Raw genomic sequence first — 18,429 nt, forward strand, 5'->3', positions numbered from 1 at the left:
CTGCTTGTGGACGTAGGGGTTGTTATCCCTCTGAGCCTGTAGATATACCACAGCAGCTAATGTGGCACAGATTACGAATGGTTTGTTCATCCGTTTACACCATGTGAAATATGTATCCGATACAGTTCTTACTTCGGACATAACCTCATTCCTGGTTTGTTTCTCATGTCTTGCGTTCACTAACTTCTGCAAAATCAGTTTATCCAGTCTTCTATACACTCTTTGTGACCATAGCATTATTGAATGATGAAAGAATCGAACACTTGCGTAAATCTCCGTCAGTAGCAGAAGGCAAAACAAGAATTTATTGCTTCTTCATAAACAAAGCAGCTGGTTTAGTATTGTTTCTAAGATGCGGAACACAGTCATATATGATATATAAAACCAAAGAGTATGTATCACAGCCTTCTAGATGTATCCCGTGCAAGTTTGCTTGAAGGAAATCCACGGAAACGTTCTTCACCGACCTGGTATTGAAGTAATGCTTCAAAAGTGGGCGTGGCAGTAAGGTCGCGTCACATATTTAATTATTACTTTTCAGGCAGTTCGGATGCAGTTTCATCCTTGAAACATTGGGAAGATATTGTCAATGAGTTCTACTATTAAATAAAATATAAATTGAAAATTGACATTTTGAGTCCATATCATGAACGTCCTTCCTTAACAGTGTGGCCTACTCCTGGTAAGCCATCTTGATTGCTTTCATACAGCTCAGTTTGAAAATATCATAATAAAGTAGCATAAAATAAGTCAACTTATATGATGTAATGGACTCACCATGTCCACCAATTATCGTCGTAATTTCTTCGCACCACCACATATTGAACACCAGCGGTCGTCACCACCTTCCTTTTTCGCTGGCTGATCACTGAACCTCGTGGTCATACGTCAAGTGGCCGCTGAAGTCATTGCTATCAGCTTGCCTCAAACCTCGAATGCTCCAGCATCGTCGAATTTTTTTGTGTGCTGCGTCTGGCGTACTCTCCCCTCGTGCCCCTACCCTCTCCGACTTGGCAATATACCGGGTGGTCATAGCCCCTTATTTTGATGGAGATAGGCAGCCCAAATAACACGTATAACAAGATCCTTGTAATTTAGTTTTATGAACACCAAATAACTTGAAATGTCTCCTTATGGTCTATAAGTCTCTCCGCTACATGTGTGTCATCATTCGAAATTGATTCATGGACCTAGCAAAGGAAACACAACTATACACAATTCCGCGCCAAAAACTAAGGACCATTCGACAAACATGTGATTTATTGCGCCTTGAATTAAAACAGTTACCCGTAATACTATTGAATTAATACGTTATGCCACGTGTTCTGTAATGTAAGGAAGTTAAATGAACACTGTAGAACATCAATGGAAACGTTGATACGGATATTAACTTATGAGGTGGAACGGCCACACGTAAGTACTAAATCTCTAGCAAGTAGCATGCATCTTGACTTCGTGGCCGAATCGGTTAAGGACTGGAGATCACGGTGTGTGAGTATTGGCAGCGTAGTGGTTCGAATCCAGCATAGGGTAAATTTCTTAAACGACAGAGGTGCTCCATTTTAGCGGGGATACAATAATAATCTTTCTTTCCTTATTGGTTTTAAGGAATGCGCTCTGATTTAGCGTCCTTCCCTTAAGAATTGGTGGAGGAAGGATTGGGAAGGAAATCGGCCTAGGTATTTTACTAAGGTACCGTCCCGGCTTTAGCCTGGTGGTGAAATTGTTACATACATACATACATACATACATACATACATACATACATACATACATTATCATTATAGACTGTTATGCCTTTCAGCGTTCAGTCTGCAAGCCTCTGTGAATTTACTAAACGTCGCCACAATCCTCGATTTGCAACTAGTATTGTGGCCTCATTTAGTTCTATACCTCTTTAAATCGTTAGAAACCGAGTCTAACCATCGTCGTCTTGGTCTACCTCAAATTCTCTTACCCTCCATAGCAGAGTCCATTATTCTCCTAGGTAACCTATCCTCCTCCATTCGCCTCACATGACCCCACCACCGAAGCCGGTTTATGCGTACAGCTTCATCCATCGAGTTCATTCCTAAATTAGCCTTTATCTCCTCATTCCGAGTACCCCCTGCCATTGTTCCCACCTGTTTGTACCAGAAATCATTCTTGCTACATTCATGTCTGTTACTTCTAACTTATGAATAAGATATCCTGAGTCCACCCAGCTTTCGCTCCCGTAAAGCAAAGTTGGTCTGAAAACAGACCGATGTAAAGATAGTTTCGTCTGGGAGCTGACTTCCTTCTTTCAGAATACAGTCGATCGCAGCTGCGAGCTCACTGCATTAGCTTTACGGCACCTTCATTCAATCTCACTTACTATATTACCATCCTGGGAGAACACACAACCTAAATACTTGAAATTATCGACCTGTTCCAACTTTGTATCACCAATCTGACATTCAATTCTGTTGAATTTCTTACCTACTGACATCACTTCAGTCTTCGAGAGGCTAATTTTCATACCATACTCATTGCACCTATTTTCAAGTTCCACGAGATTACACTGTAGGCTTTCGGCACAATCTGCCATTAAGACCAAGTCGTCAGCATAGGCCAGACTGCTTACTACATTTCCACCTAATTGAATCCCTCCCTGCCATTTTATACCTTTCAGCAGATGATCCATGTAAACTACAAACAGCAAAGGTGAAAGATTACAGCCTTGTCTAACCCCTGTAAGTACCCTGAACCAAGAACTCATTCCGCCATCAATTCTCACTGAAGCCCAATTGTCAACATAAATGCCTTTGATTAATTTTAATAATCTGCCTTTAATTCCATAGTCCCCCAGTATGGCGAACATCTTTTCTCTCGGTACCCTGTCATATGCTTTCTCTAGATCTACGAAACATAAACACAACTGCCTATTCCTCTCGTAGCATTTTTCAATTACCTGGCGCATACTGAAAATCTGATCCTGACAGCCTCTCTGTGGTCTGAAACCACACTGGTTTTCATCCAACTTCCTGTCATCGACTGATCGCACCCTCCCTTCCCAGATGCCAGTGAATACTTTGCCTGGTATACTAATCAATGAGATACCTCGATAGTTGTTGCAATCCTTCCTGTCCCCTTGCTTATAGATAGGTGCAATTACTGCTTTTGTCCAATCTGAAGGTACCTTACCAATACTCCATGCTAATTTTACTACTCTATGAAGCCATTTCATCCCTGCTTTCCCACTATACTTCACCATTTCAGGTCTAATTTTATCTATTCCTGCTGCTTTATGACAATGAAGTTTATTTACCATCCTTTCCACTTCCTCAAGCGTAATGTCACCAACATCATTTTCCTCCTCCCCATGAGATTGACTGTTCGCAACACCGCCAGGATGATTTCCGTTTACATTGAGATATGTTCAAAATATATCCTCCACCTCTCCAGTGATTCCCTGGGATCTATTATGAGTTCACCTGGTTCATTTCCTTTCTCCCTCCCTTCCTAAGATTTTTTAATACTGTCCAGAAAGGTTTCCCTCCTGCTTGACCTAGCCTTCCCAGGTTATTACCAAAATCTTCCCATGACTTCTTTTTGGATTCAACAATTGTTTGTTTCGCTCTGTTTCTTTCATCTACATACAACTCCCTATCTGCCTCGGCCCTTGTTTGGAGCCATTTCTTATAAGCCTTCTTTTTACGTTTACAAGCTGCTCTCACTTCATCATTCCACCAAGATGGTCGCCTCTTCCCATATTTACACACAGTTGTTCCAAGGCATTCCCTGGCCGTTTCTACTACAGCATCCCTATATGCCACCCATTCACTTTCTATATCCTGAACCTGCTTACTCTCTACTGTTCGAAACTTCTCACTAATCATATCCATGTACTTCCGTCTAATTTCCTCGTCCTGGAGATTTTCTACCCTTATTCGTTTGCAGACAGATTTCACTTTCTCTACCTTAGGCCTAGAGATACTTAGTTCACTACAGATCAGATAGTGGTCTGTATCATCGAAAAATCCCCGGAAAACTCGTACATTCCTAACGGATTTCCTGAATTCGAAGTCTGTTAAGATGTAATCTATTATGGACGTGGTACCCCTAGCCTCCCATGTGTAGCGGTGAATAGCCTTATGCTTGAAGAATGTATTCGTAACAGCTAAACCCATACTAGCACAGAAGTCCAGCAAACGCTTCCCATTCCCATTATCTTCCATATCTTCCCCATATTTACCAATCACCCTTTCGTATCCTTCAGTTCTATTCCCAACTCTCGCATTGAAATCGCCCATTAGCACTATTCTATCCTTGCTGTTTACCCTGACTACGATGTCACTCAATGCTTCATAAAACTTGTCAACTTCATCCTCATCTGCACCCTCACATGGTGAATACACGGACACAATTCTAGTCCTAATTCCTCCAACTGACAAATCTACCCACATCATTCGCTCATTTACGTGCCTAACAGAAACTATGTTCCGTGCAATGCTATTCCTGATAAAGAGCCCTACCCCAGACTCTGCCCTTCCCATTCTAACACCCGTCAAGTACACTTTATAATCTCCTATCTCTTCCGCGTTATTTCCCCTTACCCTAATATCACTTACTCCTAGCACATCCAGATGCATCCTCTTTGCTGACTCAGCCAGTTCTACTTTCTTTCTTCCATAAGCCCCATTAATATTGATAGCTCCCCATCGAATTCCATTTCGTTCGCCAAGTTGTTTCCAAGGATTCCCTCGCCTGTCAAATGGGAGTGGGACTCCGTTACTCCCATAGGTCCGAGGCTTGCTTAAAATGTTCTGAGCTCGGTCGATTCATGAAGCAGGATGCTGCCCTACTTGCACATAATCCGAGTGAGGATCTCTCCTCTAACGGGTTATGGACCACCGGTGGATTGTATAGTCCTAGCCGCCTGAGCACAAGGAGGGCCAGGACTCAGAATATGTCCGAGATGCCCACTCCCATTCCATAGCAACTGGTATCCCGACTCTCAGGACCACTTGCTAGGCCACTCAGCCGTTGCCCATGGTTCACGAACTAGGACGTGACTACAGTAACCCACAAACATGAACCATGGTGAAATTGTTAAACTGAGGAAAACAATTTTCAGGACGGCCAGCATGGGATTCGAAACCACAACCTCCCGAGTCCAACGCACACAAATAATAATCCATATCTACGAGGTCACTTATTCATTTTCTCACGATGTATTCGTATGAAGAGTGCGTTCAGTTGTTGCTAATTTATGGAGAAAGTACGGTTGAATTAATATGTATGACACGAGCTCCGTAATGGTAAAAGGTTAAATGAACACTTTAAAGCATCATTGAAGACTTTAACACGAATATTAACTTTCGATGTCGAAAGGACTTACATATGTAATACTACAGTAATTTAGTGAGCGTTTTGTGTGTTGAATTCGTGGCTGAGTCGGTTAGGGCCGGTAGTAGAAAGTGTCTGAATACCGGTAATGCATGGTTCGACTTCAGCCTTATGTATGTTTTTTTAATTTTTGACCGAGAGATAGTGTTCTATTTTAACGAACCCACAATGTTTGTGCACACTTACCAGATCATATCACAGCACGTATTAATTCACTCACGATGTATTCCAGTGACGAGTACGTTGATATATTGCTCATTTGTGGAGAAACATGGCAGAACGCAGTCCAGTCGGAACGTCTCTATTACGAGCGTTTTCCTGACAGGATACTACCAACTACCTACACGCTCCGAAACCTTGAACGAAAATTCAGGTCATCTGGGACGCTTGGAAGTGTAACTTCCGTTAGAGATGCACTTATAACGTCTTGCCCAAATGAAGAGGCTGTTTTGGACGCTGCCCATAGTAACCCTCATATTAGTACTCGAAAGCTTGCACAACAGGCTAACATCGGCCGGTCAAAAGTCATAGGTATACTGCATAACAATAAATTTCACCCAACACCAACTGCAATTACACCAGCAGATCCACGGACGTGATTTCAATGCTAGAGTAACATTTTGTCAATGGGCATTACGCAGGGTGACCAATAATACAGCATTTTTGTTAAGAGTCCTGTTTTTAGACTAATCGCGATTTCACAAAAACGGCGTCGTGAATCGGCACAGTTTGCACTATTGGAGCGCGAAGAATCCCCACTGGGTAAGACAGGGCCCATTTCAAGTGCAGTAGGGAGTAAATGTCTGGTATGGGATCTTGGATGATTATCTCATCGAACCATATTTCTTCGACGGATATCTGACGGGAACACGCTACCTTCATTTTCTTCAAAATGAAATTCCACGTGCCACTACGCGAACGATTACGAATGTTTTCTCAACGGGACGAGGCTCCACCTCATTGATCAGTAGTCGTCCAGAACTATCTTCATGCTTCATATTCAAATAAATGGATAAAGTCAAAGTCAAAGATACCCGTCTCCCTTAATCTCGAAAACCATAGATTAGGGAGAGGGTATTGTTTATTGTAACCGTTTCATAATTTGTGATACATGCAGTATACAAAATTAGAAGGAGTGACTTGAGATAACTATTGAGAATTGTGTTTATAACTGGTATATTCGATGAATATTAATACAAAACAGATGATTAGAGATTGAACAGACAAATAATAATGTAAACTGAATTTTGGAGTTACGTTGATAGATGGCTTTTCGAAAGAAAAAACGAAACATCTATGGATATTGATATCATTTTAGATTAAAAAGAAAACATCAAAGAATCTCAATATTTCCTTTACTGTATATTAAGAAAAAGGATAAATGGATAGTATGGGGTGGACCCGTTCACTGGCCCGCCGGATCACTTAAAGCAGGTAGTGCATGCACAGGAGCCGGAAGATCCTGGTTACCTTCGACAACTGATCACCCAGACATGCCAAGCTGTTACACCTGACAGGGAACAACGTGCTAGAATATCTTTTAAACGTCGCACTGAAATCTGCATAAACCAAGGTGGTCAACATTTCGAACACTTGCTACAATGAATATGCAGGCCACGCTGCTTTCTACCTACAGATCATTATGTTGTAGTCCAACCTGGCTACGTAACATCAGATAAAAACGGTCCTTTCTAGGACCAAATAAAAAGTCCCTCTTTGGAACAGAATGACATGTGGACATATAAGTCACTGTAAACGCCGTTAATCGGAAAGAAAACTGCACCAGCCTATGAATCGAACCTACTACCATACCGCATGGCTGATAAAATAGCCGGGATGTGTGATTTAACCACCTTAGCTACCGCGAGCCTTGGTGCACTTATAGACACTTCCTACCCAAACTTAATATAGTGTTATTCGCAGCTGTGACGGTTTTACACATTCATTGTAGATTAAACAATAGAAATAACACTGCCAGTAATGATTTTTGCCATATTCGCGAGCATTGTATAAACGGTATAGTTGTACTAAGGCCATAAAAGAGAAGGTACTAATTATTTTTCGGGTGACTATGGGTCACCTACCTCCGGAAAAAATATGGGGTTGGTTAACCACCTGGTATATTGCCTCATACGGCCTTCTCATGGAGACACGTTTCGACTGTTGGGGAGAAAGACACTGGGAGATCGTCTTTATGATGTTACTGTAAATGCCTAATCTAGTTTTGTACTTCTCCGTACCAGCATGCACCATGAGGGAGTGTAACATGAACTTATAACTTTAGAGTCTATTGTCTAAGCTTATTGAGTGTTTGAACTCGATCATAGAATCGATACGGGAGGCACCAGGTTCTTAATTATTATTCTTCTTCTTAATCTGCTTACCCTCCAGGGTTGGCTTTTCCCTCGGACTCAGCGAGGGATCACACCTCTACCGCCTCAAGGGACGGGTCCTGGAGCGTGAGACTTTGGGTCGGAGGATACAACTGGGGGAATGACCAGTACCTCGCCCATGCGGCCTCACCTGCTATGCTGAACAGGGGCCTTGTCGGTGATTGGGAGATCGCAAGGGATGTACAAAGAAGAGGGAAGGAAGCGTCCGTGGCCTTAAGTTAGGTACCATCCCGGCATTTGCCTGGAAGAGAAGTGGGAAACCACGGAAAACCACTTCGAGGATGGCTGAGGAGGGAATCGAACCCCCCTCTACTCAATTGACCTCCCGAGGCTGAGTGGACCCCATTCCAGCCCTCGTACCACTTTTCAAATTTTGTGGCAGAGCCGGGAATCGAACCCGGGTGGCAGCTAATCACACTAACCACTACACTACAGAGGCGGACATTCTTAATTCATTTAACTTATTATGCTCTTCCAACCTTGTGGTTTTTGTGAAACCTGTCATAACTTTACTCAGTAGTTCAGAACTCTTGTACTTCTGGGCTGTATATATAAATTTACTGTGAAGATGGGTTGTTTCATATGACTGTTTTTCAAGTACTCTTTTAAGCATACTTCGTCCACTCTGTGTGTTCTAGTTAGCCTATGGCATCGAAATGGATTTATAAATTTCATTTAAGAATATTATAGTGTCTCTATGTCAGTGCCCTATTCTATTTTTCACCTGTGTTTCCTTTAAATGTTGTGTTCTCTATCCTTTTATGTAAACGTGGTTGGAAAGGATCATTTCTAAGTATTTCTGTCTGTATTACACAATATCTCACTCAGATGATGTGTAATATATGGAATACTGACATGCTTTATTTGTAATTTTTCGTTTGTCATGATCAGAAATGTAACTTTCTGTACGTTTGCTTATGTCTCAACACATCTATTTGTTAAACTGTTTTTCTTTGATATTCTCGGAAAGCCTCTTATCTCCTTGTAATTTCTAGTTGTTCCAGCCACGGATCTCCTCTAGTACCAGGCTGTACCTTAATTGAGGCCATGGCTGCTTCCTTCGCACTCCTACCCCTTTCCTTTCCCATCGTCGCCATGAGACCTATCTGTGTCGGTGCGACGTGGAGTAGGTTGTGGAAGAACTTACCTAGATGAAATGAAGAGTAGTGCACCTTAATATTTGCTTCCACCCATCAGACGGTAGTTCACAGAGTTTGAACTCTTCCTTATCGTTCCATTTTATAATATGTATACGACACCGAAGAACCATACTGCCTGGGTCAGTGGGCACTTATTTCGACGTTTCATACACGATCGCACTAAAAGTAATCGGATAACTTACCTAGTAGTAGCCTGGAGTATAGCAGAAAATTTTTCCTTAACACCGAAGGAAACAGTGGAATTAAAGACTTGGCGTAATGGTATTCCATGTCAGATTATTAAACACCGGGACATGTCTTTATATTGCATCTTGTCTTCTTACCACAATAAAATCATTTCCCTAGAATCTGTCAACCGACTCCCACACAAAATGAGGATCTCACTCTCCTACAATATTAGACGTAAAACAATGAAATTGCTCATTTACAAATAGGATCTTCTTAACCTAAACCCAAAATGTGGAATGATGAATTCATCCTTGTTATTAAAGAAATATTTTTAATTTTGTGATATATTTTATATATTATGATTTTTAGGTAAGAAGAAATTCGATGTTCAATGGTTTCGTCCAAGCGAATACAACGTGCCGTGATTAAATTAAATTATTCTGTAGAAATGTATATTTAAACGGAAAAATCTGTATTGAAGTGTGCTTGTGCTTCACGGTAAAGCACGTCAACACGCTGTAGGGGCTACAACAAGCAGCTGGCGCTATTTTCACCCGCAGAAATGCCAATTCTCTCCGCTTGTGACAGTCACGGCTTTGGTCTGCTGAATACATTTCTGAAGAATAAGTGTTTCACCACCAATGAAGCGGTTACGGACGCAGTGGAAGAGTGTGAATGAAGAGAATACCCTTCTCTCCCAGTCACGAATGGCCACCGACTGTGGGAGGGAGCACCTTTGGAAGAGTGGTTGAACCAGCAATCAGCGTCCTTCATCGCAAACGGCATACAGAAACTTCTTTAGCGAGGGACAGGTGATATAGTGTGTGTTTTCTATTACATATTTCTAGACACTAGTTTAAGTTAGATCTGAACAAGCGGGAAACCTCAGTATCCATAATATGAAAATCCAAACCCTGTTTCCGGTCATTCGACCGGGTCAGGAATGGAATGGATGAAACCCCCATCAAGCGTCGAGTATAGTAGTTATACCGGCTGCCGAAGCCTGTCGCACTCTTCTGAGGTAATGATTAATGACTGACAGATGAAATGAAATGATATTGGAGAGTGTTGATGGAATGAAAGATGACACGGAAAATCGGAGTACCCGGAGAAAACCTGTCCCGCCTCCGACTTGTCCAGCACAAATCTCACGTGCACTGTGCAGGATTTGAACCACGGAACCCAGTGGTGAGAGTCCGGCGTGCTGCAACGTGAGCCACAGAGGATGCAGTATCCATTATATCTCAGTCATAAAGAGATCTGTCAATTAGAAGTTTCCACGGCAGTTTCCTGACATATATATTATTAGCGTAGCTTTCGCCAAATGCCAAATCCTTCAAGTACTAGACGTCACGTTTTTTGTAAAAGAAGGGTGGAGTATCACGTGGTACTTTTATCAAAATGGAATAGAAATGGAAATTTACATCAGCATTTACTTATTACGCGGAGGCGCCGGGTCCGATTCCCGACCAGGTCAGGGTTTCTTACCTGGACCTGAGGGCTGGTTTGAGGTCCACTCAGCCTACGTGATTAGAATTGAGGGGATATCTGACGGTGAGATAGCGGCACCGGTCTAGAAAGTAAAGAATAACGGCCGAGAGTATTCGTCGTGCTGACCACACGACACCTCGTAATCTTCAGGCCTTCCGGCTGAGCAGCGGTCGCTTGGTAGCCAAGGCCCTTCACGGGCTTTAGTGCTATGAGGTTTGGTTTAGTTTATTTACTTATTGTTAGGCTCGTTACTCTGAATGAGGGAAACGAGGATTGTTTAAAATAACGTGAGGACGGAAGACGGTGCAGCAATTTTGGAAAAGTATCGTGTACGTTGCTGGTTATATTCATTAGATCTGAGGATGGTCACTTTCGTGGACGAAACATGTCATTATGGTGTTGAATAATTTCTCTCATTTGAGCTGTAATGTTTCAGCTCTTCGTTAGAATTTTAAACGTTGCTCAGTCCACTGAAATGCTCTTTCACATTCTCTCTTTAAACAAAAGTAAACCCATGGCTCAACAGTCTGTTTTTACCTTAGTCTGCCAAGACGACTGTTGCCTGTCCAGATGTCATGCAGATACTGGAGTGTCATGTGGCCAGTGTGCTGACATCCTCCGCCGTATTGCTTGAATGTGTTGCCCGGATCGTATCAGCCAGTTTCTCAGTTATCCTCACGATGCTGGGCGAAGCCCGTTCTTGCCTTCAGTCCAGAATAAAAATCGGTGGACTAGCTGGGAACTTAATCAACGGACCCTAGGTTGGGCGCAGACACGCTACTCCTACACCACGGACTGGCTGTATATTATGTCGACATGAAAGGAAACTTGTACTTTGATAGGAGAGCAATAATAGTTAATCGAATGTTGCAGCAAAATGTCATTTTACATAAGAAACGCAGTTATGAGTATAAGTAACAAGGAAAGGGACCGACATTCTGAAAATGCATTTTTGTGTATTTTCTGGGAATTGTTATACCAAGAACTGAGCACCGTGTTGCTGAACCGCGATCCCATCCAATCCTGTGCAAAATTAAAATGTGGCCATCAATTTTCTTTCTCAACCGTAAAATTACCTGACATGATGAGATAGAACTCCTGCATCACGGTAAGTAGCCTCTCTCAGCAAAACGGAAGGCAGCTACTGTATATAATGGTTCACCTTGCACGAGCATACGAGATGTATACTTTTTAGAAACTTCATATTCTGTTTTTACCTACAAAAATATTAGCTTGAAAATACACCTATGAAAAAGTGGAGTTAGTTATTACACCTATTTGCACATATGTAAATCAGCTAGCTGGCAGTGACGATGACGAAAATTTTAATAATTCACTACCGTTGCTACCATCAGCCAGCCCCGTGGTTTAGCGGTAGAGTGCCTGACTCTTACCCATAGGTATCCAGTTCGATTCCCGGTCTATACAACGATTTTAATTCTGGGGTGAGACATAGAACACGGCCCACCCAGCCTCACGAGACCAAGTATAGAGCTGTTTAAGAGATTGCCGAGCAATACAGCTAAGGACGTTGTCACGCTCACCACTTTGTACTCCAGTGTCTACAGGCAGTTCGACTTCAGAGTAGTCACATTGGCAAGCCAATCCCTTAAATGGGTTCCCTGTGCCGCAGTACCGTTCTCATAATCTTATAGATCGAGTTATGCAGTTCAGTTAACTTGACGTTCACCACCCATGCTCACGGTTGCGGGATAGATACCCGTCTCAGTACGTCAGCATGTAAGAGTTTATTTTCGATTTGTTTATTTATTGTCAACTGACTGAACACTACTCCAGTCACGGGGCGGGAAGGGGCCTAGACCTTAAGATCCAGTCCTGATATTTGACGGGTGTGATATTGGGCTGCTAGTGAACGACTCTGAATCTATCATCTCTCGAATGCACGCTCACAGCTACAAGACCCGAATCGTGTAGGTAATCCACTCAGTGCATTTATTGGCACATATGCATCTCCTTCAGGATCATTTCCAGCACTTTCACGAAATTAAAGGTCAACAACATTTGAAAAATATGTTTTTATTATTATCATTATTACGCAGTTCAAAAAAATTAGGGGAACATGTTTTGTAGCATCTGGTATGTGAACGTTAATTTGGTAGATGGGGTTACAGTGGTCGTACAACATACTTTGCGACCTTAACTACTCAGGGTATATCAAATTGCACTTATACTCCATCTGTAGGCGTAGCCATGCATTAAACTGTCAAGCGAGCCCCTCAAACCAAAGTGAATAGCGGTGTGTCCGTGTGTCGTTGTGAGGTACACAGACTACTGCGGTCATTTGAGCACGTTGTACATCCCAACCAGCACATCCCATGAGACATCTTAACGAGGTTCAAGTTGCAAGGGCCGTCACTTTGATTCAGGAAGGATGGACCTTTCGTCGTGGTACTGTGGATCTCAATGTCTCGCCGTCAGTTATTCACCGCTTGTGGAATCGCTACAGTGAGACAGGCCAGTTCTCAAGGAGAGCTGGACAAGTTCGTGGACGCATGACAACCCACAGGATGACCCATATCTGACCATCTGTGCGTTGCGGCGTCGTTCAGCAGCTGCCAGAGAACTGCAACAAAACCATGGGTGGGTCACTGGAGTCACGGTGTCTGACCAGACAGTAAGGAACAGGTTAATAGAAGTGTCCTTACGACCCAGATGTCCTGTTCCGAGTGCCCTGTTTAACGCAGCAACATCGCACAGCTCGCCTTCTATTTGCCCATACCCACGTCAACTGGCAACTTCGCGAATGGAGACCGGTGTTGTTCACAGACGAGTCCAGATTTCCCCTGACACAGCGTGATGGACGTCAACGTGTATGGAGACGCCGTGGTGAGCAGTACATGCCAAAAGTCATTCAGGAAGACGACAGATTCGGACAAGGTTTTGTGATGCTGTGGGGTGGCATCGGTATTGATGGCCGTACGGTTCTTGTCGTCCTCCGTGGTAATCTTACCGCTGCGGTGTACATCGAGTAGATACTACTACAGCATGTGTTGGTTGCTGCATACGGTGTTTACCCTGAATTCGTACTCATGCACGACAATGTCAGTGCACATGTATCGGGCATCACCCAAGCTGTTTTGTGAGAACTGAACATTCAAGAGATGAAATGGCCAGCAGTGAGTCCCGAACTTAATCCCATCGAGCATGTGTGGCTTAGTCTTGACAGAAGTGTGTGTGGGCGTCCTCACTTATACGGAGCATGTCACGTAGGTGCCAAGCTGTGACGAATGCTCGTGGAGGACATACACCATACTAAAGCTCTCAAACTGTAATAACAATCCACCCTGGAAGACCGTTATCAATTTGTTTTCGCCCCTATTTGGACATTTCCGTTTGTATTCTGAAACTGAACGCGAATTCATCAATTTTCTTTTGCGTACTTCTACGGTAAAGAATAAAGGTTTAGTTGGTAATATACCTGGGTTTGAGGTATTGTTTTCTGGAGAATGGCATACGTTCAAAAACATGTTCCCCAAATTTTTGAACTTTGTATTATTAAAATTATAATTATTATGTTACAATTAAACATGGGAGATCATTATCCTTAATCCAATTCTAGTTTCATATGATTAAACCTACATTAAAGCAAAATGTATACATGTGAATATATGTCAGAAGACGGGAAAATTCTCAACGGTTCGACCATGGACCTTACTATCATTAGAAATGAGTGAGGATAAATGGATCTTGGGGACAATTATAATTATCAATATAAGCCACAATTAATAATTTTACGTACACCTGCTAACCCAAAACTAACCGGCTGAAAATTCCAAGGTCCGTGAGTAGAATGACGACAAAAAGAAAGCCTCACATTATCACAGACGCTTCGTAATTAGTTAATACTTGGAGGTTTACCTTCATCGCCGAAAACAGGTGCACTTCTCTGTTCCCAGAACGACTTTATGCGTATTCTCTATAAATTGTCCGGGCTTGTAAATTTTCCAACGAAATATAATTAAACAAATATATTGACAGAGTGTGAACTGGGGAAATATATATTGAAAATTACGACGAGCATTATGTTATTTCCAAACACCTTAATATGAACTTAAATGTACCAAGTTTGATGCTGATTCTACCGTATAAAAGCACAATAAGATTTTGTGTCAGAAGTGTCAGACTCCCTAAATGTACAAGCTTATTATCTCAGTGTCTTCTACTAACTACTGCTACTTCTGTCTTGTGATAGGTTACGCACCGTCGTGTGTTTCTCTCCTAGATGTCCACGCTTCGAATACTGGTCAACAAATGAGATGGTTTATCTTTATAGTTCAAATTAGAGAGAACGGCCTAGCTTCTATAACAAGGTTACTAGTCCTACCAATAATGATTATCTTCATATTATATAAGCAATAACCAGATTTCTAGAACGTTATACTGCGCTCTTTCTTCCGTTCAGATCATTTAACAATTTCATTACCATATTGATGTAGGACTACATATGTATTCCATTTGGCTATAATCGATCACAACGCATTCATATGACGAGCCACGATACATTTATCTCTCCACTAGCACATTATGAAAAAATAATATTATGAGGTGGTATGATTCAGATAAACATTAGTGTGTGTACGTAACTTGCGTATTAGAACCTATTAAACTTAACGCATTATGCGTTTTGGGCTCCCGAACTACTGCTTCCCAGCCAGAAGACCAGCAGATATAGGAGTACCACGTAGTCACTGCATTGATTTCCTATGCAATATTACCAAGTGTATGCATAAGATTTTCCGGTTTGTGTGGTAAAGAAAACACGTAATTTTCAAGGGAAATTCATTTTTGTTTGTTCAAAATATTGGTCACCGGATTCTACACACTTCGCCCATCTTTTAGGTTCGTTATCTATACCATGCCAGAAGAATTGCATATCTTTTGCGGCAAACCATTCGTCGAGCCATTTTCCGACTTCCTCAAAATTTCTGAAGTTCTGCTCTGCGGGCGCGTGCCCCATTGATGCGAAGATATGATAGTCAGATGGCGCCAGGTCGGGACAGTACGGCGGGTGCGAAAGGATTCCCCATCCAAGCGATTTCAAGGTGTCTTTCATTGGTTGTGCTGTGTGAGATGGCGCATTGTCGTGTAACAAAATGACTTTGCCATGTCTTCTGGCCGATTCCGGTCGTTCTTCGATCAATGTGTGATTTAAATGAATCATTTGTTGGCAATAGCGTTGTGCATTAACGGTTTCGCCGGACTTCACGAGTTCATAACACACAACACCGCTCTGATCCCACCAGATACAAAGCATGGTCTTCTTGCCGAAGAAATTTGGCCTTGGTGTTGAAGAACCGGCTTCACCAGGTGACAGCCACGACTTTCACCGCTTCGGGTTTTCAAAATAAATCCTTTTTTCGTCACCCGTCAGAATTCGGTACCGAAATGAATTTCTTTCGTGGCATTGAAGCAGAATTTCAAAAGTGACATTCCGATTTTCCATTTTCCGTTCATGCAAATCAGGTGGGACCCATTTAAGGAGTTTACTGATCTTCACCATTGCTAGTAAACGTCGGCTGCTTGTTTCTTGTGAGACATTTAATGCTTGTGCCAATGGCTGTTTTGTTTGCGTTGGGTCATCCTCAAGAGCGCGCACTCTCTTCCACATTGAATTCACCACGTTTAAATTGTCGAAACCATGTCTCATATATTCTGATCGATGGAGCGTGTTCACCAAATGTCTCTACCATCAAAGGATGACTTTCTACAGGTTTTTTTCTATTTATTAAGCAAGAAAAGCAATGTGTGCCGCAAATGTTCTTTTTCAGGCACAAACGTCGACATGATCACTGAACGATACAACACAGACGCTAGTGTTTGGCGGACTCAACTTGTGTGTGTTGGTAGGTTAATGTCAGATGAACAAGCTGACGAATGTGTCAAATTCATACGCTGCGTACTGTTCGCTGGCACAATCTCTTAGTGAAACCAGAAAAGATTTATGCATACACCTGGTACTGGAATTTATATTTAAAGTCCATTAGAGAATCCTCAGTTGACCTTATAGGGCCTCGTTATAGCCCTGAACTCGGAGTTAAAACCTTTCAACGAACTGGCTACCGAACCCAGAGTCTCTGGTAAGGAGGTTACACCCAACTCCTACACCACGGGACCGACAATATTTATATCCAAAGTGCATTATACAATAATTACATATATAACCTGAATTAGTTAACACTGAGAAAATTAACTTAAGGAACCGTTTGGGGATCATCGCCGTGAACCTAGTGTGTGTGAAAATTGTCTGATATCCTACGTAGATGTGAGTACTTGTAACACTGAGGCCGTGGTCATTTTTAATGTTAGTTGCCGACCCGACTGCTTGGAATTGATGAGTAAACGCATAGAAAACAACGTATAGTGTGGCTGGGAGGGGTATTTTAAAGATTTCTATAACTACTTGTTACCTGAAGCTCAGTGTATACCATCCCATTCCAACATAACAGTCTTGAAATCGCGACAGATTCAGGAATTGACCCGAGTGCACAGGGTTGGAGACCACGGTTACCTAACACCTCGATTACGACGACGATATTGGATGTGTTCTGTATTTTGTAGTTATATACACTGCCTCACACAAAAATGGAATCACCCAGAAGGGGAGGAAGAAACGAAATGAAACTCCACGAGTTAAGAGGGTATGTTTATGTTATTGCAGTGATTCCAAAATCGAGTTAAATATACAAGGAACTTGGCGGTAAGAACACACTTATCACTATGACGCTGCACCCCGTCTGGCCTGAATGCATGTACTGATTTGGTTGGGAAGGGTGTCATAAAGCCGTTGCATCCTCTCCTGAAGCAATCTGGCCCACAACTGTTGTAATTGGTCCTTGATGTCCAGAATATTGGCACTGGGACGCAGTTGACGTCCGTGCTGGTCCCACACATGTTCTGACGGGGAGAGGTCTGGGAAACTTGCTGACCACAGGAGTACCTCAACATCACGCAGTTTATGGACGATCATTGTCCTGTTAATAAATGGCACCAAGATACTGTCACATGAGAGATTACTCATGAGACGCAGGATAACCGTGACGTACCGTTGTGCCGGCATAGTTCTCTCATTCACTACCAGCCATGACCTGAAATCATACCCGATAGCTTCCCATACCATGACACCAAGAGTAACACGGCTGTGCCTCTCTGAAACACTCAGAAGAATGGGATCTTCCCCCAGGTCGGCGCCGTACTTATAGACTATGGTCAACGGTGGGTAGTGCAGAACCTCGATTCATCGCTGAACTTAATGCGACGCCATTCATCATCAGTCCATGCTTTCCGATCGCGGCACCACTCCAAACGCAGCCATTTCTCTTGTGGTGTTAACGGTAGTATACGCATGGGACGGTAATTCTCTAGTTCGACTGCTGATAGTCTCCGACCAATTTTACGGGATGACACGGAATGTTTCAGGAAGTCCATAACTTGTTCTCGGATGGCAGGCGCAAATGTGAAGGGGTTAGGATGTGTTTGGTGCACAATACAGCAATCCTCCCTTTTGGTGGTCAGACTTGGTCGACCGGAACCTTGACGAGTATGCCTGCCCGCAAGTCCCCACGCAATAAAACATCGGGCCACTGTCACATCTATATGCGCCACAAATCTAGATATTGTACGATTCAACCAGCCTTCCAAATGGAGACCCGCAATGAGGCCCATTTGAAACTCTGTCGGGTGCTAATAACAGTCTCAAACGAGTACGCGGCATCTCCGTATCCTTGACAGTGTTCACTCAACATCTGAGCCGATCACTCCCCTTGTATACTATACCAGGCCTGGTAACAACCTAAACACGAACAACACTAATGCACACTGGTGGTCAC

This window comes from Anabrus simplex, chromosome 2 (assembly GCF_040414725.1).
Source record: "Anabrus simplex isolate iqAnaSimp1 chromosome 2, ASM4041472v1, whole genome shotgun sequence".
NCBI lineage: Eukaryota > Metazoa > Arthropoda > Insecta > Orthoptera > Tettigoniidae > Anabrus > Anabrus simplex.